Below are 10,790 nucleotides of genomic sequence, written 5' to 3'. Positions count from 1 at the left end.
TTATATATATATATATATATATAATAGACATAGCTGGAATTATATGAAAAAAAAGGTGTCCACCGTCGTTAAAATTTAAATCAGGAAAAATAAAAACCCTTTAATTTAAGTATATATTATTACTAAAGAACAATGCTTTATTTTAAAACAGCACTATTTAATTTTCTTAAGGTATCGAATTCATATTGAAAGTAATTTGTTAACTTCTTGTTTGCCGCTCTCCATAATTGTTCTTAAAATTAGGTAATTTGTACTTTCCCATCAGTTTCCACCTATTCGTTAGGTTCAGTTGAAGTTCACGACAAAAATATTTTTTAATTATAACATTATTTACAAGCTAGTTGTACGACTAAGACGTTGAACGTAGTGGATTTTATATTTTTTAACCGCATCAGTAAGGCAAAACGAGCCAGCTCTTAACTAATCGGCAAAAAATATACACATGTATTAAAGTGTAAAGAACGAAGAAATATAATATTGTAATTTGCAGTTAACTAACCTGTAATTATGTAAAAAAACAAAAAATCCTATCTATAAGTATGCAAGCATACTACATGTTGTGTCCAATTTATTTAACACTAAGCTTTTCATATATGTATTACAACACAAAATGTTGGTCAAGGAAATAGCTAAGTTAATTCCCTTCGACCTAGTTAGACTTTGTTATGTCATTCATCTATGGTATCACGTGTGCCTTTCTTCTAGGAAATGTTTCAGTAAATTTAAACACTCAATATAGAGAAGTAAACCATAATATTTTCCACTAGTGGATCAAGTGATACCTGGAGGATATAACCTCCTTTGTTAGCAACAGTGAAGTGGGTATCGCACGCGCCCTGGGAAAAGTTTGTTTGTCGTTAAACGAAAAGCTACATATTTGGTTATCTATGCTGTGTCCACCATGGGTATCGAAATACGATTTTTTTGCGTTGTAAGCCCTCTGACTCACCATTGAACCACTGGGAGGTGTCTTGTGAAATAGCATTATTGTTCTTTGAGTGTGTAATGCTGCGTGTTGTAAGCCCTCTGACTCACCATTGAACCACTGGGAGGTGTCTTGTGAAATAACATTATTGTTCTTTGAGTGTGTAATGCTGCGTGTTGTCAGAGTATAACAATTCTTCAAGAGGAAGAAGAAAATATTGGTGCCATGATCACTGGTTTTGCGTTTATGGTGTTTTCTGTTTTTCTCCAAAGGAGCGTATTTCCCAGTGCTCCCCTAAACAGTTTTGTTATTAAGTTTAAGGATTGATACTTAAGGGGATGTCATTTTTCATGATTTTAATGACTTATAACCACGAAGAAGAGCTTGTCATCGAGGGTAAAATGTTCTCTGAAAGAGTTGTCGGGTCTCTGAGAAGTTCTCTTTTGAATGTCAGAATTTTTTCCAATGCTGCAAAGGTATATAACTTCTTTTACATTAAGGCTATAGACTTGGGAAGAAGAACCGGCATAATCTGGTGACCTCAGAAGAACTGATCGAATTCTCCCCCTGATGAGGATTAACTTCAATGCGCAGGAACTAACTGAGGGTCGTTAGTGAAAGTTGGTCTGAGATTAAATGGGACAGTCTCTAAAAGGCTCCCGGAAATTCACCAATCAGAGTAACTCAAGACCAGCTCTGGATGATGCCTCCAAAGAGGGAATGTAGGTGCCACTAGTGAAAAACGTCTGCTACCATGAACTGTTTCACCAGCAACTGAGAGTTGACCATGGGTCAAGGCAGAGACTTGGACAGTGCGGAATTGACGAACAAGCTGCTCTTGGTACATTGTTGTTTTGTCATCCAGGGCATTTATGCCCATTACACCATATCTTCATAGAGCAACAGCGTTATGCATAGTGCCGGTGGAGCATTAAAGCTTTCCACAAGCAGCACAAGAATAAAGCTATAAAGCAAGCCTTCCTCTGCTTTGCTGAAAGCAATGAACTACAAAGAGACAGTTCTGTTAACATAAAATTATGACTGACTCGTAGGCAGAACTGTATGAAATTCAGTATGTTTGTTCCCGAGATAGATAGCAAAAAACAAATCAACCGCATGGTAAGACCATCCCATGAATGAATGTACCAGGCCATGAAGGGGTAAAACTATATGAGAGGGCTCACAAGAGAAGCCCCCTTTATCAAATTCTGCACAACTCTACTGGCAGAATATTGACCTCTATTGCACTAGTAAAATCTGAAAATGGCAACCATGAAAGGTCTTTAACGATATTCGGAGGGAACTAAACTGCTAGAAAACAAAGTACAGGGTGATGTAGCTAGGTAAAGCACACGACGAGGAATTAATAGGACAGTATCTAGACAGAAGACCACTGGTACACCAAAACAAGGAACTCTCTTTTTACCTCTTGTGAGGCAACTGCTCTTTAAATGAGCCCTGATAATGTCACCAAATACTCAGGTCAACTTAATATCATCACAAAATTAAAACTTGTCAAATTATTCTTTTCTTGACAACTCTACACATACCAGGATTTTAACAAATCTTATTCAAGTATCTGTCAAAAACAAAAAGTCTCAATATCTTTAACGTGTTTTCAGACACTACCCAATTTGTAAATCTGCATATGATAATTCATGAACAGCCTGAAACAAGACACTTGATATCTGACCAGAATTATGGTGGCCAAAGTAAACCAAGATGTCCTCTTAAATAACATATACCAGTGAAGCTTTCATACATCACACCTTTACATAAAACTCCAAATACATAAATTACCGTTTGTTTTAAAACTGTGATTATACCACCTTCTAATTATATATCTTTTGACGTCATTGAACACAATGTTGAGATTCTAGAGTTGTGAAACTGACAATTATACAAGTAGAATGAAGCACAAAAATACCTTCCATTTACAGAAAGAAATTAGATTTTTTTAACATTTAAAATTTTGTTTGTTTATTTTTTCAATTTCGTGCAAAGCTACACGAGGGCTATCCACACTAGCCGTCCCTAATTTAGCAGTGTAAGACTAGAGGGAAGGCAGCTAGTCATCACCACCAACCGCCAACTCTTGGGCTATTCTTTTACCAATGAATAGTGGGATTGACCGTCACATTATAACGCCCCCACGGTTGAAAGAGCGAGCATGTTTGGTGTAGACGGGGATTCGAACCCTCAACCCGCAGATTGCGAATCGAGCTCCCTAACCACCTGTCCATGCTGGGCCAAACTTAAACTGACGAAAAATGTTTTCTAAGAGCAGTCAGTTCAATTAAGTCTAATGACAATAATATTATTTAATTGGATGGAGTAATAACCTTAGTTTTTAAGAGGTATCCACTTATGAACAACATGAAGTTTTAAAACAGCTATTTGTGCAATAATAGATTTATTTCTGTAAAATGTTTGGTCTCTAACAGTAAGTACAAGTTCATTCAAATAAACACAACAGAATAATTGGGTTTATAATACTAACTCCCTCTGGCTTTAAATTTAATTAACTTAATACAAATATAATGGCACTCTTGATATTTTATTAATATTAGGTTTCAATTCTTTGAATCTTAGTGCTTCCAGATTTTCTATCTTTTGTTTACACGTCCTATTGTTAACATGCTAATAATTTCTTTGTATGTAATCTGATATTGTAATAATTTATATTTAACAGAGGGGAAATTAATACATTCAAACATTTATTGACACTTAAAGAACAAAAGTGCACATTTATTGTCTCAACAGTTTTCGCATAAAATAAAGTTGTTGCAAATACAAATAACCACAACAAGGATTCTAAACATTATATAATTCATCATGCAGTTTGATCTTTACAGTAACTCCTTTTCAATAATAAATTCTGCGGAAATAAACCCCTCCTATCAGTTTCTGTATTTTGGAACAAGTCACATTTTCAGTTTCCTTTATATTAGTTTCCATATTTCAATTTTTACAAATCCAAAACCAGAATTAATTATTAATGAATCAAACATACAATTAAATACATAAGCCATTAATGTTGGCTTGAATAACTAAAGTATACTTGGCTTAAAGAACAATCTATCAAAAAAAAAGAAGGTTTAATTGATAACAAAAAAAGTGCATTTTATTTACCTACTTCCTTTTATAATTGGAGTTCTGTACCACTATACTAACCTGCTATGAGATCTGCCTATCAAAAAGTAATGGACAGATAAACATACTGAAAATAAAGTAGAAATTACTTGATGAAGGAAAAAAATCACCAATCAAATAATCCTTTAATGCTTTCCTTTTCAGTAATAACATTATAAATGTTTCTACACAGAATATTATATGCAATAAGTACTCTTAGCACAGAACACCAGTGCCAATCAACCAAGTAAAAAAAACTAGATTTGATCTTTATTGGTGATTCAACAAGGAGGTTAAGTTACTATAATGCAAACATCAAATTCAAATGTTTCCCTGTCTATGGAATAAGGCCAAGAACGACTACAGCAACATATATAGAAAAATACGAAACACGGTTCAAGTTTTTAAAATAAATTTAAATTCAACATACTTGAAATTTATAAACCAAGTAATTCTTTCACGTAAACAACTTACAACTACATTTATTAGTTAAAAGCCTAATCTGTTCCACAAAATTAGTTTATCTAGCTAAATACTTTGTATTATAATACCAATTATACACTAAGCAGTTCTTTCAAATGCACAACTTACAAATGAGTAAGTTAAAAAAAACCTCTCCTGTGCTACAAAATTAGTTACCTGGCTATAAGTGCTTTGGATTACAGTGTTAGTAATTTATACTAAATCATTTAGAACAATTACTTAAAGTCTAAAAAAAAAGTAACAAATAATTATCAAGTGAGTTTTCAAATTACTCCCACCGTACGTAACATCATTTTCACCAATTTCCTTTATTGCTGCACATTTAATATTAGTTCTGTGAGCTTTGTCACATTTTTTGTTCACTTTTATTAGCAAATGAATAAAGTCCATTTCAAAATTACCATTTTTCTTTTCTCAGTGATACATATGGGATTAACGATAAAATTTCAATATAGCTAACAAATCCAATAGTCTCCAAACTGACTGTAAAAACAAGAAACTGATATTAATGTTATACTACTGTGCTGGTTGACTTACATGCCAATCCTTTCCAGTCTTGTAAAAATGATTTTAAATGATTCCTGTTGCACACTTTTTTTTCAGACAGACTTGAGGTGGTCCCGAGGATGTCCTTATCTGTATCACAGAGCACCCATATCAAGGGGGAACTAAAATATGTCTGAAAGTCATCCAGGCACGATTGGGGGTGGGGGGGTCTAGGAGTAGGTTTGCAGGGTAAATAAACCCAAATCAGATTTTATGTTCCTTGCCCTTCTCAAGCTCCTGGGGGGGTTGCCAAAATTAATACTGCCCACTCACAGATTAGTGGGACCAAAAATGTCATGTGCTCAAGTACCACAGGTGGATTTCCTAACAGGGCTTGTTTTCAGATACCCTTGGGGTAGCTACAGAAGTAATTGAGGATAATGAAGGAGGTTTATTGGTACATTGGGGTCCTCTGTGAATCATGAGGGGGTCTTTGAACTCCACAACAGAATGCAGGTATTTAATACTAGTTGATTTAACTTGTCTTCTTTAGTCTTATGAAATACAGTACAAAATTATATAGGAATGTTACCTTTCCACTATAAGCATAACATTATTAGTCAGACCTATATTATTGCATTAAAACAGTTCAATATCTTGGCTGTTTGTATTGCTATATTGCTAAGGTGTAGAAAAAATAAATGTAAAAAAACAAAATAAAATAGACGTTTAAATGTAAGTTACTTCAAAATATTTTCAGTAAAATTATACACATTTTTGTTGTTTTTCTTTTAAATAAAAAAGCGACAATGATGAATCCATATTTTCATGTTGTAGACTGCATATTTTCATTAAATTCAAAAAGCAGAGTAAATATAACAAAATACTAAGTAAAAACGTACATATTTTTGGAGCTTCAGTTTATCATTATATTTTTATGCACTCGGTGAAGAACCTAACCTTCAACTTCTGGTTAATTAACAAGATAAAGTTTATCTGATAAGTTATTAGCACCAAAATAGACACAGCAGTTCAAACAAGCGATATTTGTAGAGAACTTGGTAGTTCTCGTTTATCGCTACTTGCTGCTGTACAGTAAAATGCAAGGAATCACAATATATCTAAAAACACTTCTGTATTACTAATTTCTTTATATAATTTCAAGTATACTTAGATTCTAAACACTTGTAGACTATTAATCCATTCCTGTTACAACTAAACCAAATGAACAGCACTTTGTTCAATGGTTAATTAATTTTTGTTAAATATATAAGCTTCTTTTCTCAAGTCACTTCAAAATATAAATGAAAAATAATTTTTAACAATTTAACTGTATCTTATTATAATTTATTTTTCTATTTCTATCACCACAACAAGAAACCAAAACTATAGCATTTATGTTAGGCACTTGATTACTGGCATATAAAACAATAGTATCCAAAAATACACATTACCAGTAGTGTTCCATCTACCTTAAAATGTGGAGTAACCAAATATAGAAACATAAAAACATTATAACTAATAGCAAAAAAGAATATCGGTTTCAGAAATTTAGTCCTCCTTGGTTTTGAGATTAAACCTGTAAATTAAAAAACAAAAAAATTATTATTTAAGGCACAAAATATTTCTTTTTAATACAGGATTTCATAAAAGAAGATTATATAGATTTTTTTTTTTGTTAGGCTTTTTATGAAAATGTGACAAAACAAACACTAAAAAAATAGAAGATGCTTGTAACTATAAAAAAAATCAAATTAGGCTGATATTCATGTTTGTATTAGAAAAAAATAATGAAAGGCTCCTTCTGATACTAATGATGTTTTTAAATTCCAGTGTAGAATATTAATCACTAAAAATTATCATAGTCCATTGGAAGCATGAACTTACATTTCATGGGGCTCGGGTACTTTTGTGGGGTTCATATAGGCCCTATCAATTTTTAAACACATTTTTCTAAACTACAGGGGTTGGACAAAATAATGGAAACACCTTGGAAAATCAAAAAAATATATCTTAATATGGTGTAGGTCCACCTTTTGAGGCAATTACAGCCTCAATTCTCTGAGGTATTGATTCATACAAATTGTGAATTGTTTCCAAAGAAATTTTAGCCCATTCTTCAGTTAAAACACCCACCAGTTCTTTTAGAGACGATGGCGGCGTAAATCGACTTCTTACTTGAATCTCTAAAATCGACCATAAATGCTCAATAATGTTGAGATCTGGGGATTGTGGTGGCCAGATGAGATGCTCAACTTCATTAGAATGTTCATCGTGCCATTCTTTAACAATTCTAGCTGTATGGATTGTTTTATATCTCAGACCACCCATGGTTCTTGCCATGTACTCATCACCAATATTTTTGTAAATATTAGTTTTATAACATTATGTTGGCAAGCAACCTGAGAAAAATAATGTTTTATTAAAAAAGTCAGACACTGCATTTCAATATGTGTAATAAACAGAACAACTACAGATTTATATAGCCAAATAACTACCAGTATATCATTTTCATAAATAAATATTGAAAGTTTAGGTGGTATCATCTTGCAGTTTTGTTTTACTTTTACTCATTTATTGCATTATAAGGTTATATTGTTTTTTTTACCAATTAAATTGTTTGTAATTGTTATTTTTAATTAAGATATCTGAATTTATTCTCAGTTTGGAGTATCAAGTAAACTCGGCAGACCTCAGTAGCTACACCCTAGACGTGTCTGTTAACTCCAAGCAAGGAAATTATGTGTTCACTCGTGGCAAAGAACTTGGCAAGACTACCATTGACTTGTCCGTCATTGATCTGAATAAGGCACATACAGAATGGTAACTTGTATTTTTCAGAACTCTGAGTTTAATTGCTATGACTTGAGGTCTTCTCTTTGAATGATATTCATAAAACAGTCTGTAGGTTATGTTAGGCTATAAATTGAACAACAGAAGACAGAAAAGGTGTTTTTTGTATGCAATATGTGGCTGCAGTTTCACTTAAAATGTAATATATAAGATACTTAAACTCCAAACTGGCCATGTGAAAGGTTAAAAAAAAGACACCAGTTAGGGAACCATCTGGGAACTTTAGTCTTAATTTTACCGTGCTACCACTGTTTTGTAGAGATATACTTAATGGTGTTGACCTACCATCATATTGATAGTTTCTAGGTGAGACATTTGACAGTATTTAGACTAAACATGAACCTTGTCAGCTTCAATGGGAAATGAAAGAACTGAAGGAAAGAGCTCTCTTTACCCACTGGTAATAGAAGACCTGTAGATCAAATGGTCAGGAACTCACAGTGAACTAAATATAAATAGGTACTAAACATGTTGCCCTAACTAACTACGGCATATCCTGACTACTCTTACAAAGTCCATTAATCCTCTATATAAATAAATAGAAATATGAAATATTTAATATACTGTCGTAAGCAAACAGACTAAGTTTTTTTTTTTGTTTGTTGTTAAGCATAAAGCTACACAATGGGCTATCTGTGCTGTGTTCACAACTGTTATTGAGGCCCAATTTTTAGTGTTATAAGCCCCTAGACTTACTACTGAGGCATCGGTGGTGGATGGTCCTTCTGGTAATAAAAACTCATTTGTTTAAAAATATGAAAGTAAAAGGCCAGTTGTAAATTTTTTAGCTCTTTCTAATGTAAAAAAAAAGAGCAAGTTAAGTGACAAGTACAAAATGCTCAATGTCTGTTTTGACATTATATTTGTATTATGATAATTAGAATAATCAAGTTCCATCACACCAACATTCAAGTAACTCAAACCGATTATATATGTAAGTCATAAATGCATTTTAATCTGTCGTTGTCATATGAGCAATGATAAATACAATTTGATACTTATGAATCACTTTTAGTCAAAATTAACTCTCTGCTCAAATATGACGAGTATAGCACACGCCAATCAAGGTCACAAATGCTAAAAGCATAACACAAAAGTAACTTGCATTCCTTTTTTTCGTGATCTGATGTTACTCACAGCAAAGGAATGCTTCCTTAAAAATGCTAAATTTGTAGGAAATATTTTACTTTAGTTGTAAAATTCACAAACAAGTTTTGCACGGATTGAAAAAGAGAGAAAACAATATTTGTGGAGGACAGTAATAAATAAAAACTTAAACAGCCTGAATAAACAGTTCTGAAAACAGAGCCACTACTAACGAAGACGATGACCCGAGTGTGAATACATTCAAAGAAAAAGTCGGCCTGAATGAAGGTGATGATTCTTGGGGTTAAACAGTGTAATGGTGAAAGAATTACCAAAGAAAAAAATTCTCTTATAAAAGTAGTCCTTGTTTTGAAATAAATTTAAAAGCCAATCGCCAATAATAGCAAACTGTAAATGAATATGAAAGTATCAGTGGAATATATCTTGAAAGAATTACCAAAGAAAAATATTCTCTTATAAAAGTAGTCGTTGTTTTGAAATAAATTTAGAAGCCAATAGCCAATAATAGCAAACTGTAAATGAATATGAAAGTATCTGTGGAATATATCTTGAAAGAATTACCAAAGAAAAATATTCTCTTATAAAAGTAGTCCTTGTTTTGAAATAAATTTAGAAGCCAATAGCCAACAATAGCAAACTGTAAATTAATATGAAAATATCTGTGGAATATATCTTGAAAGAGGCTAAATGAATGGAATACAACATATTTTTACCTATTTGTAATATTAAATCAGATACTGAATCCAATATTGGATTAGTAAGGAAAAAAATTAAAGCATAAGAGTATATATGTGTGAATGGTGGTCTAAACGTTCCAAGTATTGGTGAGAGCCTTGTATTTAGGCCCAGGGGGTGCCTGGTATGAGCAAAAGTTTGTAAACCATGCACGTGTTAATAATGTTTTTCCTCTGTCTTTTGATTTACTTTGTTTACTTAAGGTACTTCAATTTCTGAAATGATGTGAAACTAAACAGAAGCTATATGACTACATCAAAATATTATGCCTTGGGTAGTATGGCTTTAAAATTGTGACTATTTTTTGTGTATTGAAACTGAATAACTCGGAGAGTAACCCCTTCAATAACAATGTGATTACACCAACAATCTTCATGGAGGTATATTTTTTGTTCAAGATGGCTACACCATTTGTGAACTTGTTCATCTGCATAGGTCATCCAAGATTGTTGCACCTCCACAGAATATGATTCAATATGTTTACCTGAATTACATCAAGAATTACATCACTATGCAAGAGGCCAAAACTGATTTACTCTAGCAAGATTGCTAAGTAAGACTTTAAGTCTTCCAGAAAATGAGTGACAATACAGTTTGCCCATGAAGAAGATAGGTCCACCTTTCAAAAGCTCTTGGGTTAAAGGGTTTTTATCATTCTGTATCATGACTTATTGAACCTACTTGTTTCTCTGACATCATGAATACAGATGTCATGTAACAGGTTATATATATTATTCTTAAAAGAAGTGCAATTAGATTAAGTGAAATCAAAAACACACACAAAAATAAACATGTTATTACAATGATCTCACAAAATACCTTAAAAGAAATATGATTATGATCCTACTCAATATGAATGTACCCAAATTATGAGTTAGAGGTAATAGTGGAAAGGAAACTATAGATCAGAGTCAAAGTGCATTTGCTACAACCAATATGATGGACAGAAAATCAGAATAGCAAAACATTTTTTATACCCGGTGTGGCTTTGTTTATTCAAATGTACCAAACTGAGTGATGTGTTAGGTCATCAAGAAATTAATGTCGCTTTTTTTTTAAGATGAAAAAA

This window comes from Limulus polyphemus, unplaced genomic scaffold (genome assembly GCF_000517525.1).
Source record: "Limulus polyphemus unplaced genomic scaffold, Limulus_polyphemus-2.1.2 Scaffold4658, whole genome shotgun sequence".
Lineage (NCBI taxonomy): Eukaryota > Metazoa > Arthropoda > Merostomata > Xiphosura > Limulidae > Limulus > Limulus polyphemus.
The sequence above is the reverse complement of the archived record's forward strand: the minus strand, read 5'-3'. Positions refer to the sequence as shown.